The 20535-nt window shown below is 38.5% G+C and overlaps 2 protein-coding genes across 6 annotated transcripts in view; one reads left to right on the top strand and one right to left on the bottom strand.

Moving 5' to 3' along the window:
* The window catches only part of CMSS1 (cms1 ribosomal small subunit homolog), a 370781-nt gene that overhangs the window by 308579 nt on the left and 41667 nt on the right, over window positions 1–20535 (bottom strand). The gene's annotated exons all lie outside the window — the stretch shown is intronic.
* FILIP1L (filamin A interacting protein 1 like) overlaps window positions 1–20535 on the top strand; it is a 290885-nt gene that overhangs the window by 235414 nt on the left and 34936 nt on the right. Inside the window, exon 1 of one of the 4 annotated variants that reach the window (XM_041759749.1) lies at window positions 3750–3881. The exons of the other annotated variants lie outside the window; for them this stretch is intronic. The gene's annotated coding sequence lies outside the window, so the exon portion shown is untranslated. Of the gene's footprint in view, window positions 1–3749; window positions 3882–20535 lie in introns of those variants that run through there. 4 annotated transcript variants of the gene reach the window in all.

Below are 20535 nucleotides of genomic sequence, written 5' to 3' on the forward strand. Positions count from 1 at the left end.
CTGCCGAACTGCCTTTCCCCGTGCCATCCTGGATTTGTCTCCACTATGCTCAGCTTCTCGAATAGGACTATGCCTGTGATAAGAATTGTTTTCCTTTGCGTGTTATACTGTTTTCTCATACACTATTTTATAGAGGCAAAGGAGCAAACATATCACATTCAAAGTTAGTGTTACTATCCCATAAATTCCAGGAGAGCTTGCAGGGAGCAGTGCACATCACCCTGATGAAAAGAAGCAGTAGTGAAAACTGTGCGCAACTATAAGAAAGGTGCAGTTAATTATGAATACTGCTTTTCTTGTACTTATTTGGACGACTAAAGACTTTGCCAGTCACAAGAAGAAACAAAGGCAGGGAGACAGGACATGAAAGAAATAGCCACTTCACAAAGAGAAACCAGCTGTGACATGCTTAGTAACATGTTAATGGTATTTTTAAACAGTTATATAACAACATTGTGTACATTGCTAATAACGTCGGTTACTGTGGTCACTGCATCGAATTCCCAGAATTAGCTTGAGCCATAGGAAATCGCTGATATTCAACTGTTTTTGACTATTAAAAGTAATTCGTATAATGGAATTAAATTGATATGTCCTAGTTTCTACCCTTGTTGTCTATAAACCCTTCTTCCTCATTAGAAAGCAACTGGATTGGAAGATAAATTTCTTTGTACCATTTCCAAATAACAAAGCTACTACTGATTTAGATCATAAATTTAAATTACTTATTATAGAAAGGTTTTAAATTTGTAGTTATACTTATTTGTAGGAAATTTTGGATTATTAAATGAGAAGGGACACATTGCAGTTGGACAATAAAATTTTCAGTAAAAAAGGAAGTAAAATTTTCTCAGCCAAGACTGAAGCACAGCAGTCATAACTCTATTCTTTTAATAAATATATGTCAGAAGCCAAGAAAACAAAAATTACATCTCAAAGAGAATGTTCATAGGAAGGGGGAAGGATATAAAAGTCTACTTGTTGACTCATGTGGCCAGTAGAACTTAATACCAATGGCTGGTTGGAGTTTCCAATACAAGATGCAGAGTGTTCTTGAGTCAGATAAAGATTCCCCTGGCTCAAGAACCTTGACTTTCATCGGTCAGAAAATTGTCATAATATCTAATTTTATTAGATCAAAACATGTTGCCAATATCCTCAAAAAAGTTGTCTTGGTCAATATACAAATCCATGATGTCTCCAATGTAAATGATTTCCCTATGGTCATTTATTTAGTGCATAATTCAGGTGGCTCTGGCGGGGGGTCAGCAAAGGTCAGTCTTGATTTTCCTGCTTTAACATTCAGTCTGGAAAATAAAGATAGAAACTTCTCAACTAAATCCAAGCACTTCTTTACTAACACTTCTGAGAGATTCTGAGAAAATCATTAAGAGAAGACTAAGGCTGTATATACACACTAGGTCAAATCACTATATTTGTTACTTTATTAGCAGTATGACCTTGGTGAAGCCCTTCCAAATGAGTTTCTTCATCTGAAAATTGTGACTAATACCACCTTACAATGGTATTAGTCAATGATGGAGTACTTGTAGAACATTAAGCACAGTGACTAGCATGAACTAAAAGCTCAACAAATGTTATTATTGGTTTCTGAAGAATGGTATATACCATGATCTCAGTCTGAATGCTGAGTCATAGCTGGGTTGGAGATCACTGCTTCAGGGATTAACACAGCACCAGGCAAGGCACACAAGGAGGAGGAGTCGTAATTCTCTTTTCTCTTGCTTCATAACCCTAGACAAGTGTTGTATCCACTTAACTTTTCTGTTCTTCAGCTACTGCTGCTAAAGAAAAGGAGGAAATAATGCTGACATATTTAACAGTGGAAGTGAGAAGTCAAAAATACAAAAGTAAATGCAAAGCATAAGTACAAAAATGTGGGAAAGAAATAAAAGCTAATGTCCAATGTTAGGAAACCTCTGTACCAGTTACAAAGAAGGCAAAACCAGTTACAAAAATGATGGCTTTGGGTAAAGATACTTTGTTACCAGTTTGAAATTGAGATACAGGTATTTCTGCAACTTTTACAACAATCATTTTATTTCATTTGTAAGGAATCAATGCAACTTTCACAACAATCATTTTATTTCATTTGTAATGAATCAAATATAGCATAAAAGTCTCAAAGACATGTTTAATAAGTACAGGGCAAAGCACAGAAGACTAAAAAGATTCAAATATACTCACAGCTACAAGGCAAAATAACAAAACTAACAAACCAGTATCTAAAATGTTAATATGAAAGTGCAAATTAAATATTAAATTTTAAGCTCAGTTGAAGGGTATGGGCATTAACTTCTCAAAACACTATATATAAAAAGCACAAGTTTAGCAGCCTTCTCAGTAGAGGATGATCTGGAAGGACTGTCAAAGTGAGCCTACAGTTTAGCAAAGAGGATAACACGTTTGTGTGCCCCGTATCCTTTTTTCACCATTTTCACTAACTATATATTCTCTGCCACCAGCCTTTCTTTACTCCACACTAAGGAAAAGAAACAAACTATTTTCATTATTCTTGTTTGACAAAGCATATGAAAACAATAATTCTATAAACATATAGATATATCATAATTGGAAGCAATCCTATTTTAATGTTTATTTAAAAAGAGTTAAATAGACCAAAGTCATTAGAACCACTCAATTCATTTGAAAGCTTGCAAATAAGGCAGCCACGTCTCTAATTAACTTAGCAGATTCATCTAGTTGGCTAGGACTTCAGAGATTACTTCTCTCATTGATGTGCAAAATAATTAGATGGCTAATTTTTACTTCCCAGTAAAAGAATTTATGAAAGTAAATCTGCTCCATACTAGATGGTAACAGGCTTAATTCAGTCATATTTGATCAGTTTCTTTTTTCTTCTCATGTCTTTGCTGGTAGAAGAGAACACGTGGATTAAAACTGGTCCTGAAGTTCTATTTTTATACTGTGTCTTGAAAGTACAGCAAAATACATTTTTTTAAATAAATACTTCCTTTGCCAAATAAACATTAATTTGAACTACTTTTGTTAAAACACAGACATGCAGAAATGAGGATCTAGGAGGTTCTTTCAAGAAAAACACTGAAAAACATAAGATTTCATCTGGCCTTCCCATCATCACTTTTAGAATTGTTTGGTAGTTACATCATCAGGAAATAAAATACTATCCTCTGAGGACCCCTACTCCTTACAAAAAGGAAAGAGAAGTTTTGAAGTCTAAATCACTCCCGGGATGTCTACAAAGGGGGAAAAAAAAAAAAAAGCAAAAAACAAAACAAAACAAAAAACCCCACCAAACAAACAAACAAACAAACAAACAAAAAGGCTTCTAGCTCCCTCTCCCGCCTCCACCCTGCAACCAAAAAAAAAAAAAAAAACCACCCTCCAAATGTAACAGAAATGTATTTACAGAAGTTTAGTGAAGAATAACAGGATGTGCACTTAGGAATCTGGAGCGATCACAGGAGCTTAAAGCCCCGGAGGGAGGAGCGCTGCGAAGGGGTCGAGGCCGCCGGGCACGGACCGGGTCAGGCGGGGGGTGGGGGGGGGCGGGGGTAGGGGGGCGCCGGGCCCGACGGCCGGTGCACGCGGGCGCCGCTGCCGCCGCCGCCGCTCCTGCCGCCGCCGCTCCTGCCGCCGCCGCTCCCGCCGCCGCGCCCGCTGTCACCGCGCCCCCGCCGCCGCGCCGCACACGCGGAGCGCCTTATAAGGCAGCGCGTGACGTAACGCCCTTAGGCCGGGCGCGCTCGGCGCCCCGCTCGCATTGTTCGGGCGACTCCCGGAGCGCGCGCAGCCCTCTCGCGGCGCCGCCAGACGCGGCCCCCGCCCGCCCGGCCCCCGCCCCGGCCCCGGCCCCGGCCCCGGCGCAGGCAGCTCAGGTAAGCGCGGGCGACCGCCGCTCCCCGGCCAGGCGGCCCTCGTGGCTCTGGCGGGAGCAGCATCCCGAGCCGCACGCAGGTCTCGGCAGGCGGTCCAGTGCACGCTCGCTCCAAGTCCCTTCTCGACTCACACAGCTCTTAGGAAGTTTACTCGCACGGAGAAGCAGATGCGGGATCGGACGGTTACGCGATCAGTGCCGGGGACACTCGGACCCGCCCCCGGGCGAGCCACCCGCGGGGCTCTGCGGGCGTCGAGGACCCGGGGGGGGGGGGGAACCGCCGCGGCCGCCCCACGCCCTCGGGCGCACGGGGAGCGGAGCGCCGAACCCTGCCGCGCACCTGGCAGGGGTGTCCCGGGTCTGCACCCCCGCCCCTTGGTGAATCTTCATATAAAAGACTAGAAAAATCCCCGTGAGAAATACATCTTGTAAGCAGGATGACTCTAACTTAAACAGTTAAACACTTTGTAAGCTTCCAAAAAAAAAAAAAAAAAATCTTACAGACTCTGATCTGTCTTAAAAGCATTTGTCAATTTGTAAATGGAGGGAACTCTCATAATTTTGAGTTCCAGCTTCTTCAAATCTAGTCAATGCATAAATGACAAACTGCGCTGAAAATTAAAGATAACGCTAGTTTCTCTAGAGTAATATTTTGGAAATAGTTTGTTACGTAGAAATACTAATTTAAAAAAGTAAAGTCTGTAGAAGAATTTTACTAATCGATGACATGTTGAACTTTAAGTTACATCTAAACCCTGAACAGGCTATTGCTATAAATGAACCCTTACCATATGATAATGGAACACCTGAATGAAAATCTGCGCATTTTACTTTACTCTTCAGAATAAAAACTAGAAGAGTTAAGAAAATATGCTACGTCTCATTTAAAACATTGATATAGGAGATGAAAAAAATCATTTATCATTCAAACTTTATTTGGTCTGAACATACACTGTAAAATAAAACTTAAGAAATGTATGACTGAATTATTTCCCTTTTTAAATATCCTCTGTATTTTATGTATCATTTGAAACGGCATTTTTATATGCCTCAAACTCAAGATTTATTTGTGTTTCAAGTAATTCCTGTGGTTGAGTATTTTAAAGCATATAATATTGGTGCCTACTACTTTTGCTTCACAGTTTTGTTTTGTTTGCTAATTTTGTTTGGACCAATGCAAGATTTTGGTTTTAGTATTTTAAAAGAAAAATTATATGTTATTTGGTCTGAAGATAGGCTATATAAACTGCAGGTTAGTATAGAAAAGTAGGATTTCCCCAAAACTATTATTTCAAATCTAGGGAAGCCTACCATAATGAGAAGAAAGAGGGGCCAACACCCAGGTCACTGTGAAGTACGAAATATGCAATAGAAAAGTTGTTTATTTGATACAGTCTGTAATTGGAAACCGAAAAATTCTCACTTTGGTAAAAAGGTATTCCACTCTTTTGGATCTGATAGAGGAGGAGGGACACAGAAACCATCAATTATTGTTTCAGCTATACCCAGAGTGCCATCTGTACCATAAACTATAGCTCAACTGTTGAAAATCATAACCTTTATTAAATCTCTAACAGCTGTGTTTCCCAGGGTCTGCATTTTATTTTTTTATAGGCAAGCATCATTTTTTAAAAATCTTTATATGACACATTTCAATATTCCACACTTTTTCCCATTTATTAACTATAAACCATGGTTCAAATAACAAATCACCCATTAAGACCCTTTTAAAACTGAAAGTTGAATAAGATTTATTGTGGATACATTATCACACAGTGGGTTCTCTGAGCATTTCTTAGTCCTTGGGACAATCTATATGATGGAAAAAATGTTTTAGATAGAGTGAATGTAAGTTTTTACACTTCCAAATAAAGCACACATTAATTTTACCTTAATAAATTCATTTGTCCTTTTATGGCAATTAAATGTGAAACACTGATATTTTTGTGATATTTTCCTAATGCTGTGATGGAGTCTGCAGAAAGAGCCAATATGAAAACACAGATCAAGCTTTGACTTTTTAAATTTTCAAGTCTAGTTGCAATTCCCATAAATTTGCCTTCTCAAAAGGCTCTGAATTTTGTTTTAAGGTTCTTTGCTGCCTCTTCCCCCCCCCAAGAAATGACTTTGGTAATAAATGGATTTTAAAGTAAAAAAGTAAAAATGGAGGACCAAGAATAAAATTTCATTTTCTTCTTAGGTCACGTTCTGTCTATATCTAATGTTTCAGAGCAAAGTGAATGCTTTTACGAGGTGAACAGAGGAAAAAAAAATACAGCCTCCTCTTTAAGGGGAAAAGGAAGGGGGGCAGGAAGAGAACTATTTATAAAAGACTGGATATTGTGGCATAATAACCAAAAAATGTAAAGCAATATTGGTCTCAGCCTGCTTCACATACTGAAATCATATCATTAATTTTCAATCATTTTTAAAGTTTATCTAATTTGTCTTTGACTATGAATGTAGCTTCACTGTAATCTGATTGGTTAGTCTGTAAATTATGTTTTCAATGAGGATTTAAAGATGAAGAGACATTGCATAAGCAGCCGGCATCACACATTTTAAAAGAAACATTTCTCTGGCTGCTTCTGCCATCACTATGGTATTTGTGGGCCCACCAATTCAATCACTTATGTTTAATATGTGCTGGTCAGTTTCTACTTTGAATGTTAGGAGCACTAAATCCTAGCGGATCATCCCAACACTGTTGTAAGCCCTCCTACATCCTTCTTCTTCTTAAAAAGGAGAGTTGCAATGATCTCTCCCCTGCCTTTCTTCTGTACTAACATTACCTGTAATTAGGAAAGCTGGGCAAAACAAAAGTAGAGAGGCTCTCCAAGGAAAGTCCCTTGGTTCTTTTTCAGATATAGGAAAAGCATTCCCTTTTCATGCTTGTTCTCTCAGATGCTTTAGCAGACTAAGATAGGACAGGGGCAGTTTTAATTCTGAGCTCCAAAACAGTTAGCATTAGCAGTGTTCTTTTTCCAGCCTGACCATCCTCACATTCTTATTCCTTATTGGTTCCAAAATCAGATTAACTCTTAAAGATACAAGTACTATTTTTAAATGACAAACTTGAGGAATGGTGTGTGTGTGGGGAGGGGGTGGAGTTGGTGGGTGGTTGGGGATAGAAAGTATGTAAAGAAGTGTGTATGTAAGTGTACCATTAGGGCAGGTAAATGTAGCCAAACCTACACCCAACTTCTTGTTTTTGTTTATAACATCTGATTTTAGCCTAACGGACAGTTTTATCAGTAAAAGAACATAAACACTCAACTCCACAAATGTAAGTTTGAGAAGAAACTTGCTAAGTTTTTCTATATGGACAATGAAATGCCCTAGGCCCCAGAGAGTGTACACAGACTCTGTCTCTGTCTCTCCTCTCTCTCTCTCTGGCAAGGAATGTCCATAGAGCTTTATAGCTAGAAGAAGCTGTTTGGCCATCTGATCCAAATGCCTCACCTTACAGAAGAAACTGATGTTCACAGTGTGACTTGGCTCAGGGACAGAGTTACTCAGAGGCAGAGCCAGGGCCGCCTGCATTCTTGGGCTATAGCCTTTGCTTTCTCCTTAAATTAGTGCTAGGAAGAGATGAGGGCACAATCCCCAGAAGAAGCCTTGGCACTAAAGGTGTTAATTTGGATATAAAACCCATTATAAAAAGAAAGAGGAAAGGTTCAAAGTTCTTGTTAATAAGCATAAGCAGTAAGAAGGCCAGTGGAATGGAGGGAGGTGAAAGCCAGTAGAATCCAACCAGGCTATTACAATGGAAGGGGTGATAAAAGGAAGACAAAGAAAACAAATAAAAACTACTTAAAGGTCCTCGGGTGGCAAAGCTCATTCTGCTTGGAAGCTAAGTGGTTCCCCAGGAAGAATATATGCTCTATGTCAAAGACATTAACTTGATAACTGACCTCTTCTCAGCATCTTCCAACTAAGCATTCTGCACTCTCCAGCCTTCCCCAGCTAGCAGGTTCCCTTTCAAAACTCAGTTACTCAATGCCTTTAAAACAACCTCCTCAAAAACTGCAAAGGAAATAATGAAGGCTATAAGCTCCTGGTGATACTTAAATCCTGCTTTACTTTCCTTTACACAATGCATTGCTACATGACATTAAATTAAACTGCTTCTTTGTTTATCGTCTGTCTCTAGGACTATAAACTCCTTGAGGGTCAATTTTGCAAGCAACTTCATTCCTAACACCTGGCAAAGTACCTTATTATAGTTAGTAGGTGTGTCACTGGGACAAGTAGGGTGTTGGATAAATGCACAAACAAATAAATTACAACCTCGAAGCTCCTTATTTGCTAAGGAAAGTGGGCTAGGAAGGGCCTCTTTGTCAAGATTCTGTTCAGTAGCCCAAAACATATCTCTGCCACTGTCTGAAGTAACCACACAGAACTGACTACAAACACAAAAATCAGGAAACTCAGGCTCAAATGAAGTCAACGTAGCAAAATCTACTCTGTACTGTATACTGTAATGTGTTGTATAGGTAGGCTAAGTCAGATGCTTCTCTGCTCTCTGCCTACCTCCGCCTGCCTCACTTTAACTTCCTCCCCCAAATAATGAGAATAAAGGTGGTGAAAGAGTACCATGTGAATGGCTGTGGGGCATGGAGTGGATAGGAAGCAAGATATGGATGAGCAGATTGTAGTGGTTTTTGTCTCTAAGGAAGGGTAGGTTTGTTCCTCTGTCTTCCCTAATCTCTCTGCCTCAGTGGAAAGCCTAGAAGATGCAGTCATTGGCCCAAAAAGCTTGTCCTTGCCATAACTAAAAATCAGGAAATTACCTCTTCCTAAGCATACACTTTGATTCTGAAGTTTCTGTGGGTAGTTCAGTGCATCTGCCAGGTTTTACAGAAAAGGAGTAACTTTTCTATAGTTTCAGTTAGGTAATTTCCATGTCAACCTTTGAAGCCAGCCTAGGGCTTGTAACTCTTCCTCAGCAGCAAACGTTTACTGAGTATCTTTCAGGTATTGTGCTAATAAGCACAGGGTAGGACAACAGGCCCAGCAACTAAGTTCTCCACACACCATACCATGTCACTAACCCAGGTATACCTACTAACACTGATGGGCCCCATGTTTGTGACAATGACTAAGATCACCAGCAGCTCTTGCACAATGGTCCTGTCCCTGCTTTTTTTTTTTTTTTTTTTTTTAATGGACTGATAAAAGCAACATAGGTAAGACAGGTCAGCTGTACGTAAAAATTAAGTTAAGGTAAATAATGTAGGATTGTTAAAGAAAAACCAAACCCAACCAGAATAGAGTCAATCCTCAAGCTTACTGGTGTACTTACTAATGATACTAAATTGGCATGGACAAATAGTGTTATCTCAGTGGTAAGACTAAAGACTAGGAATAATGGTTCATAAATCCAAGTTCCACTCTTCTTGTCTCTACCATCTATTCCCTGGGTAAGCTTCCTGTAGCCTTGGCTTCCACAAACCTAAAAAAAAAGAGACACTGTCATCCACCATAAGCATCTCTAAATACTGGGGAAGGATAGAATAATGAGCAGTAACAACTAAGGGTACTCTGATTAAACAGAACCAAAGACCATATAAAAATATAATACTGATATCATTACAGAAAAATTAGCTAAAGAAATTGGGAGGAATGTGTGGAGAAAAGTCCACTTGTAAGCACAGAGAAAAGATGAACAGAACGGTAGTATTTGAGCCTGTGAGAGCTCCACATCATTGTACCAAGGATGGCCTCAAAAATGAGGTCAGCCCTTCAGATGGGCAGCTGAGACAGAAGCAAATCTGCCAGATTCACTGTATCTCATGGCCCACCAGTCTTGGAACAAAAGTTTAAAGGTGAACTAAGTTTTTCTCCCTCTTTTTAAAATTCTTTTTTAAGTGAACCAAAACAAAAAACAAATCTCTGACCAGAAATCATAAAAGGAATGTAAAACATTCATCACATTTGGGCTGACAAGACTTAAGTGACTGCTGCTGCATGTGAAGAAAAGGAAGTGGCTGCTTGCCCTAGGAGTTTGAGAAGAGCCGGAGAAAGTTCCTTCTTGCTAAAGACAAAGCAAGAAGTGAGATGCTATGCAAGTCTCTTAGCCTTAGTTTGTTAGTCTGTTAACTGGATATGGCAGAGGATGTAAATCACTCTGTGGAGTTCTGTGAGAAGTAATCCTTTGCTGCTAAAGGGAAGATCATCTGTTCTTTAAAAATAATACTGATTCATTTATTATCAAGATAAACATTCATATTATTAAAAGAAATACATTATGTTTGAAGTTGTATATTACCCTTCAGGCTTTCACGCAACTAGATAAATGCGGCTGACAGATCTTTCAGATAAAGGTGAGAACAATTCTGTCAAGTGATTTGGGTTCCACTCAATTCCCCCAAAATTATGCCTCACAAGATTCTTCTTACAATCCTATAAAATTCATTGGGCTGGATAAAGATGCAAAGAATCACAGTCGAAGTTCAGATTCTCTGGCTGGACTTCCCCCCCATCTGGACTTTATTTAAATTTGTCTTCAAGAGAATTGCTCATTTCACTAAAGGACTGTCCCTCCTCAGAAGTGACAGGAACAAGAGGAACAAAACTTTATTTCTTTTTCTGCTCTAATAATAATAAACAAATTCTGAGAACTTTAGGTATTATTCAGCCCAAGAGAGAGTTATGCTCCCCTTAAGAAATGGTTCTTCTCACCTCTCAATCATTTGGTTATCAAGGACATACTGAACTCAAACCAATATGGGGGTTACAGGGGTATGAAATCCTTCACAGAGCTTAGCGTTCAAGCACAAAACTAATATACCAAAACAAATTAGAAAGTGGAATAAAAGAATATAAAGCATTTGTGTTACAAAACTGTAAGGGCTTTGGGGAGAAAGGAGGAATCAGCCAGACAAGTTAAGGAACAACATTCAAAGGAAAGATGGGAACTGAAATGGAAATGGAAGCTACTGAATGGAACATTCCAAAAAGATGGCACATTTATTCCTTGGAAATCTACTATGGAAAGGGAATCTGAGGTAAAAAGAGAAGGGTTGAACCAGGATTCGAACACCCAAACTATAATTTTTAAATCCATTATTTGGCTTTCAGAACAACCTGGACTTATGTAGAAAGGAAGTAATCTTAAATGATTTCAATCCTTAAAATAAATATTAAATATGGCAGTAAGGCAGTTGGCATAGTGCAGGACCCAGAGCAGATACTCAGTAAATGGTACCTATTATTTGTCTAGTTATGCTACAAAGATGGTGCTCCATCATCACCTGGGCTATAAATAGGGTTCCACCAGGTTTAGGCAGAAGGGGTTGCCTCAGCACCAAAGAGGAGGTGCTCTGTAGGATGCAGTCTGGAAGAGCTCATGTTCTTTTATACCCAGCCATAATGTGAAGTAAAGGATCAAGCCTTTTGGAGAGAATCCATGTGTCTAGTACCTAACCTCAGCTACTCTGAAAAGTGAGGGTATCTTTTATTCTGATTTCCCTGCTAGAAGGGAATCCCTCTTATGAGAAACCCACATGAGCTTTCCAAAGGGTGTTTAGTCACCTGAAATAAGAAGCAAGTTGCTGAGTAGTTAAAGGACCAAAGAGCAAAAGGATTAAAAGCTAGCCTGGAATCTCCCTGTTTTACTTTGAAAGCCCTATCATGCCTGGGAGGCACAAATATAAAACAAATGGGTAAGACCAATCTTACAACATGGGCTAAAGAGCTTATATCACATCCTAGCCATGATCAAAAAAGAATCCCTGTCAGAAACTAGTAGTCTAAGTACTTCTTCCTAGGTGTTGATTTTTTAGTTTCAATGTACTTTCAAACTTAGCATAACATTTTAAGTGTCAGACGCTGAAAATATTTATTTCTTTACTTTTACAACATAGTTATAACCTTGATCAACAATATTTGGCATAACAACCAAAAATAAATCTGAATTCCATGTAATTCCAATTAAGGTTCCATGTATTTACGAACTGTGGGGTCCTCGATAAGTCACAAAATAATGATAAAACAAAATATACATTTTTAACATATGAATTTGTATACAATGCTATACAAAAAAGAAGGGAGGAAAGGAGTTGAAAGGTTGGTGGGGTTTTTATTCTGTGGAACTGAGATTTGAGCGTCATCAAAGGCTTTGTGAACCTTTGAGATCAAATTGTACATTGCAGCTGAGGTGATAGGCAGATGAGGCAAAGTCCTAGAGATAAGTCAGTAGCACATTTTGGTCCAGCATTCCCTGTCCATTAGATACACAGCTCTTTTGAAAGTGGCTTTTCTGTTGTTTGAAAATTGGGGTCTTCTTTGTTCTTGGCTATGAATGAGTGAACTTTAAAAGTGAAGAATAGTGAAATCAGTATTTTTAAAAACACTCTTTTCAACTACTGCAAATCTGAAATAGTTTGACCTTTCTTAAAATACAAATCACACAATGGAATATTACTCAGCCATTAGAAACGACAAATACCCACCATTTGCTTCAACGTAGATGGAACTGGAGGGTATTATGCTGAGTGAAGTCAATCGGAGAAGGACAAACATTGTATGTTCTCATTCATTTGGGGAATATAAATAATAGTGAAAGGGAATAGAAGGGAAGGGAGAAGAAATGTGTGGGAAATATCAGAAAGGGAGACAGAACATAAAGACTCCTAACTCTGGGAAACGAACTAGGGGTGGTGGAAGGGGAGGAGGGCGGGGGGTGGGGGTGAATGGGTGAGGGGCACTGAGGGGGGCACTTGACGGGATGAGCACTGGGAGTTATTCTGTATGTTGGTAAATTGAACACCAATAAAAAATAAATTTATTATAAAAAAAATAAAATACAAATCACAAGGTAAGATATGGTCAGGACAGAAATGGATGGATATTCATATAGCACATACACAAGGTATATGAGGTATATGACAGCTTTTTTTTTTTTTAATTCTGCCACAAACAGATTTCCCCCAGGGATAAACATAAGTAAATGAATGAAACTTGCTCAGGAACAAAACAAAACAAAACAAAACAAAAAAAAAGCAGCAGACCCAAAGCAAAGGGAAGCTGAGTATAAAGTCACTGCTTGCACCCCCAGCACGTCCGTTGCTAATCGCTGTAACATCTTGATTGCGTTGCTCCTCACTACATAAAGTTAATATTCTCTAGAACACATTAATCTGAAAAGAACCCAACTAACTTAGAGAAGAGAAAATAGGATCAAACTCTGTGTTCATGCATCTGTCTTCTCAATACTCAGGATGGCAGAAAAGGAAAATGTAACCCAAATGCTCGGAATTGTCAGTCAGGGAAAATTAAACAAGGCTTAGATGACCAAAATAATTTTAATTTCTACAATGCACACAAGGGGACACAAAACACAGACCACAAGAAAAATGGTCATTTACATTCTAAGGGATTCTAGATTAAAATGCTCCCACCTGTCTATAATTAAACTTTACATGGTGCATACTCAAGCTCTCTAAAACATCATGGAGAAGACAGAAACCAGCCATCCTCTGGAACTAGGAAAAGCGGTTAAGGAGAGATGGAGGATGTTCACTGTGGTTCACAATCTGATTGTTTGCTTAGCAGAAAGCCAAGCCAAGCATCAGCCTTTATCCTCCCATTGCCCTGACCTGTGACCACTATTCAGTGCTATTAATGTTCCGAGCTCCTCTGCACCTTATCTGTTGATTTACTACAGCTAAAATAGAAGGGGTAGGGGTGGAATTCTCTAAGGATCAAATGTTTCACATTTTACACTCTTGTGGCTCCTGTTTAGCCTGTTTCTCATGCAAATTGTGTGACTTCAGGAGTCACAATAAAATATAAGTCTCTGTTGTTGTGGTTTCTAAATTTCTGAAGTTTTAATTTCCCACTAACAAGTTAGGAAATGTTTGGTTTCCCAAGCATACCACGTTAGCCACTGCCTCTGTAAAGGCAGCCAGACTACAAGGAGGTGAAAACCAGTGAACTCATCCACTCTGGCACATGACTGCTCTCTGTTTTGGCCTTTTATGTTACATCTGACAAAATGAACACCAGTGAATTAATGTATGAAAGCCAAATGAAAGAGGAAAGCCTTTTTCTTTTTCTTTCTTTTTTTTTCTTAAAGACTTACAGGAACTAGGGACTTAAAAACTTTTTTTCTTTTTTTTTTTTTTTTTTTGGCTCAGAATAAGATTTGGGAAAGGGTATACTTTATAGCTTTTTAAAGGAGAGAAAATACAAGAAAGAAAAGTAACCTACCAATGAATAAGTGTTAAGAGAAAGGAATTATACTAATCCTCCAAAATACCTATTTGCAATATCCAAGTGAAAATAACCTGTGATCCTGGAAGAGAAAAAAAGGGACTAATGGAGATTAAAAACAGAGAAATTTCTGCAGCTACATCAGAATGCTCTTCTAAAGAATCCATGTCTGTTTACCTCAATCCACTAGACATAAACATCCAAATATAAATGAATTTGAGCAAAAAGAAATACATATATTCTTAAATAAGATAAAGCACATGCACCCACACTTTTAAGGTTATATAGTATTATGCCCTTGTAGTCTGCCTGAGAAAAGGCTGCCTGTTAAAAATATTTTCCGAGAACTTTAAGTTCCTTGAAATGTTCAACGGAAATGGTATTTATGACAAACCCACCTCCTCTGGGGAACATAAGATGTTTTTACTGGCAAAGTCACAATTTTTAAACCATCTAAAAATATTTATGAATTTATGCCAAATGACTAAACTTGCTTTATTATTACAGTGATTAAGAGAATATTTGTTAATCTCATCATCAAGGCTCAAAGTAATCATGAACCTACAGAAAATACTGTAACAAAACAGATCGTAAGTGGCAGTGATTTTCTGTGCCTTTGACATGCATAATATTACAACACTTATTCACTGGAGAGGCTGGTACATGAGATATAGGAGATAGGAACTGTATGTATGTAGATGTATGTCATGGTGGTGAGAAACAAGGTTTGAAATAACTGTATTGGCATTCTGGTTCTGCCAATTAACCAGTGGAACCTTTGGCAAATTATCTAACCTCTGAGCCTCAGTTGCCTTTTTTGTGTGAAATGAGGACAGTAATACTTGTTTTCTATGACTGTTTCCAAGACTAGCATGGTACATGGCATATAATAATTGCTCAATAAATGGTAACTTAGACTGTAGAGGAAAGAAACTACTTATCATGTATCTATTGCTTACATTGACACCCTTAATCCTTAACATAGTACTTAGTTCAAAAGTAGAATAGGTATTTGTTTAAATATTTACTGAATACCAATTAAGTACCCAAGTACTGTTCCTGAACTAAAAATATAGCATTGAATAAAACTGACGATTAACTGACCAGTTATTGAATAAAACACACACACACACCCCTACCCACTGGCATTAAGTTTATATTGTGGTAGGAGAGAGCCAATGATCAAATAAGAAAAATATAGTATACCAGATGGTACTAGATAAGGGAGATGAGGGGCTCCTAGTGAGGTATCTAGTACAAAATATACAGGCCCTGTTGTGTTCAGGGAACAAGGAAGGTGGTGTGCCAGGAGCAGAGTGAACAAAGACAGGAGGACTCAAGGAGCCAAAGGGGGTAGGGGTGGAGAGTACAGGAATGAATAAATGAACATGAAAAACATGAGATGGGAAAAAGAGGAAACTCTTTGAAGGTTAGTACTCTTGGCTCTTCTAGCATGTAGTCTGCTTTTAAGGGGAAAGAACACATGCTTTGCGGTCAGTGAATTTTTATTCTGATTTGGTTATTGTGCTCTTTGGTAACTATTTAACCTGTCTACATTCTAGTATTTTGGTTTGTTACCCTTATCTATAAAATGGACATAATACTTAATAAAGTTGTTATAAGGATTAAGATCAAGTGGCACAGAATAGACCTTCAGTATGCTTGTCTGTTTCTAGAAGCTAAATCCTGCACTGGATAGTAGCTGGGAATTGGGGTTTTCCAGTTTCAGGGTTCCCATAACAATGGCCTTTCATCTTATTCAATCTGCCTAGGCCTCAGTTTCTCAATTAAGAAGATACAGATGCTACACACAGGCATTTTAGAGACAGATATACTATAATCAAGGTGCTGTTATAAAACTGATAATCAAATAATATTACTATTACAATTTATCTTAAAATGATCTTTTATGTGAAATTTATCTTTTATTTAAAACTTTTAAAACAGCAAAAGTATATGACTCCCTCTATATTATTTGATTTTTAAAAAGCCTACACATTTTAATTTCTTTTGCATGAAGTTATAAAGATTTGACTTAGCAGTCATGCTGATTTTTATTCCTTTTTCCTACCCCTGCTTAAGAATCCTGATGTAATGGAAAGATCTCCAAGAAAATGTTTAAGTGCAAAAATCAAGGTGACAGATGAATAGTTACAGTATGCTATTTCTTACATAAAGAAGAATAAGAATCTTTTTTTTTTTTAAGATTTTATTTATTTATTCATAGAGACACAGAGAATGAGAGGCAGAGACACAGGCAGAAGGAGAAGCAGGCTCCATGCAGAGCGCCTGACGTGGGACTCGATCCAGGGTCTCCAGGATCACTCCCTGGGCTGCAGGGGGCGCTAAACCGCTGCGCCACCGGGGCTGCCCAAGAATCTTTATTTATATTTGTTTACTCATATAAAGACACACTAGAAGTACGTATAAAAGAAAATATGTACAATGGTTATAGGTTGGGAAAGGGGAATGGGTAGATGAATACTGAGGTGGGAGAAAGAAACACAATTTACCTTTTAATATACATATTTTGAAAAATGTATCACATATTTAAGAATGCTAATCTACAGTCCAAAACTAAAGTTTAAACTTGGGATCCCTGGGTGGCTCAGCGGTTTAGTGCCTGCCTTCGGCCCAGGGCGTGATCCTGGAGTCCTGGGATCGAGTCCCACATCAGTCTCCCTGCCATAAAGCCTGCTTCTCCCTCTGCCTGTGTCTCTGCCTCTTTCTCTCTGTGTCTCATAAATAAATAAAATCTTTTTAAAAAAATAAAAAAATTTCAGACTTGCTTGAGTTAAAATTGAGCAAAATAATTACAAAGTTAATTATACAATAATATGAAAAACCCAAACGACTTGTTTCTCAATCTGGGTGTTCTTCAACCTGTCACTTTATATTTTTATCTGAACTGTTCAACAACAACAAAAAAAACATTATAAAACATCCTCAGTAGTCTTCTCCATATTTTTCACTAGGGAAACCATACCTGGCAGTAAGCAGCATATACAGAAAAAGACAGTTCCCTCCAGGTCTGTACCAAATCACTCAGCCCATACTGTCTCTGAGTATCCAAGCAAACAAGCAAAGAAAAGTGTATGTTCACTCTCAAGAAATGAAAAACAGGTGTAAGATGAGCAAAACAGTAGAGGGGCTTTGGGAAGGTCAGCTACTTGCATCCATTGTGACATGCTGGCATTTCACTGAATAATGCACATTTACAACATTATTCTTTTCCAGGAAAGGGAGAAGAGCAGTGGTACATATCTGTAAACCAAAGAGAAATGGAAAATACTGGCTAATCCCAAATACATTTGAGCAGCAGATGATGAAATTAGAGACATGAGGATTAGTATGAGGATTAGAGATAAACAACAAAGAGATCTAATAGAAGTTTCCCCCAAAATTACCTATGCCCTAAAAGAGTGGTTCCCCACTAAAGATGATTTTTGTCCCCAAATTTTTTGCAATGTTGGGAGATATCTTTTGGTTGTGACAACTATTCTGAATTGGGGTTTGGTTACTGGGTGACTTCCAGCATTCAGTAGGTAGAGGCCAGGGATGTTGCTAAACATCATACAATGCATAGGACAGCCCCCATAACAAAGAATTATTCAGCCCAAAATGTCAGTGGTGTCAAGGCTGAGAAACCCTGCCCTAAAATGACATTCGGTATGGCTAACCATGTGCATGACTGAAAAGATCCATTAATGGCCTGAAAGTAGATCATGGTAAACAGATTACGTATCATAGCTTTCATTACTCTCTCTCTCCTAGGTAACTCCTAAAAGATACTCCTACTTTAGGCCAGTCCTCTGTGGCTGAGGTGCTCTTCTACTTTGCTTCACCATCAGTTTCCTACTTCTAATAGTCATTAATATGTATTCTGACAGATAGTATGCTAGGAGATTTTATATGGATTGTTTTACTTAATCCTCAGAACAACACTATTATGAGGAAGTCACCATATTATCCCCATTCTACAGATGAAGAAAGTGAGACTCCTAGAAATTAAGTTGCATGTTCAGTCATACTAGGCAGGAACAGGAAAGCCAAGATGCAACTCTGAAAATTGAACCCCAGGATCTGAATTTCTCCCCCAGAACTACCCTACCTCCCATAGTATTCTATTGCCTCTTTTCCATTGGTGCTTGCACTGCTGGCAAGAATACTTGCTCCCTGTCAGTTGTCCTGCCTACCCCTTGCCACTCAGCTTCCTGCAGGGTATAGTGCCATCTACTGCGGGGGCAGTAGGAAGAACATCAGCCCTGTCCTAAACAAGGTTACCTTGAGGCAAAAGGGTAAGATACAGAAGAACACAAATCAGAAAGAGGACAAAATCAACCACAGAAAGAGGGAGGAAGGAATGGAAAGAATGATAAAGTGTTAGGAACCTGGGGACAGGCCCAATATTACCACCACCATAACTCACTTAAACTTAAGAGCAGCTCGGTATGCTGTGTCCCAGGCAAGGCACTCTCAGGAATACAAGAGCACACACATCTGTGACAACCCAAGGCATCACATGCCTGGATAGCTTTTTGAATGCTTTTCCATGGAGAGAGTCAAGGCAGCAAGGGGAAGGCATCATGGCTGTGGTTAGTTCAGATCAGGGAGATGTCCACCTAAAATTCTGTCAGCCAAGGATCCGATGTCTCGATCTGATGAAAGATAGGCTAGGTTTTGTGTGTGTATATGTGTGTTTTGTTTCTGGCATAGCAGAAATCAAAATAAAAAGTCTGAAAAAGAGAAAATGTTAAAATGTTTATCTGAGGGATCTTTTTCAAATAATTAAGAATCTCATGCACAGTATGTGAGGGGTAAGAACACAAAAAGAAGAGTAGGCTCTTTAGTGTAGCAGTGTATTCACAGTAATTGGTTTTTTTAAAAAGCCCCTTCTTTATAGCTATAATATATTCAAAGCAAGGCAGAAAAATCCATCTGGGTAAATGGCAAAAGGAAAAATCCATTTGAATAGATTTTTTAAAAATGTAAATAATTAAAATGGGGTATGGGGAGGCATAAGCTTAATGTATTAAATGAACATCCATCATCCAATGGCTCTTTCTAGAAAGCTTTAAATGACAACATAGCACTTAAGAGACAGCACATAATTCAGGCTCTAAGTAATTATCTTTGTACGGATTTACATGTGCTGTCCTTATTGTCACTTCCATGTTAGTTCCTTCTCCTAGGCTTAAACTAAAGTACCTTTTCAAGTCTCCACCTGGCCCTTTGATTGGGTGTGGAATCTTTTCTAGCCCAGATTCTATGGTCTCAAAATGAAAATATTCTCCTTGTAGCCTTATTCCCCAAGCTCTGTGCCTGTGAGCTCTCAGAGTGGCCTTTCTCTGGTTCTAAAACCACAGGTTTCAGCAGTTTTTCTTTCTAGGAGATCCTTGGTCTCAGTCAGTTTCGTTGTTTTTTTTTTTTTTTTTCCTGTTTTTAAGAAAGAGTGAGATTTGCCCCAACCCCTGTCCCTCTGTCCAATCTGAGGGTTTCACAGGATCCTGTTTTTCTTCTAAAAGCTCCCAAGCTCCTTATTAATAGGTCATTTGACTATTTGCATCTTATTACTTCACTTCCCCTAATCCATAGGGATCCAAACAAAATTGTTCAATAATGAAAAGTCCTGACTCACAGTGCCCCATTTTTACAATATATTCCTTTGACACCAGCTAAAACCTCCTCTGTCACTTCATGCCCCAATTCTTGTTTCACAATGAAGGAAAGTAGTAACTCGGCTTGCTGGATCTGGACCCATTTATGGTGTCTCTAAATGATCTCAATGATGATGACAGGATCTTCAATAACAAGGACATAAAGCAGACACAGATGTACACTCATACTCAGCTAGCAGATGCCAAAAAAAAGTGTTACTGTTCTTCTAGATCTTGCTGACCAAGTCAAATGAATTGAGCATTACATTATGACTATGGTATGCTGTAGCTGTAATTTTTAAAAAACCTTTGACTTGTGAGAGAAATAAAAGGAAGCAGCACACATTGAATAAAAAAGACTGGTCATAGCTATTTTTATGAGTGCTCCTAAAAATCAGACTAAACAGTGAAAAGTCCCATTTAAAAAGGGAGTAGAGCAAAGAAACATAAATTATAGGCCTGATTATCATGAACCTATCTCAACCTAAGGAAGCTTTCCAAAGAACTGCATATAATTACTCTGCAAACTGCTTAGAGCTCTATGGTTATGAATGTAGCTGCTATCTGTGCAATGCAACAATTAAAATTCTATATTGGATAAGAATTGCTAAGAGATATGGTGGGATATAATCATAACCACACTATCAAAGTATAGCCATGAAAGCAGATATGAAAATGAATAAACAGTGTGATGCATATAGTTTCTGCTTTAGTAATTAACCGGCTAAATCAGGAAGAGAATATAATGTATTAAACTAGTTCTGGAAGAATAAAAGCAAA

This window comes from Vulpes lagopus, chromosome 1 (assembly GCF_018345385.1).
Source record: "Vulpes lagopus strain Blue_001 chromosome 1, ASM1834538v1, whole genome shotgun sequence".
Taxonomy (NCBI): Eukaryota; Metazoa; Chordata; class Mammalia; order Carnivora; family Canidae; genus Vulpes; species Vulpes lagopus.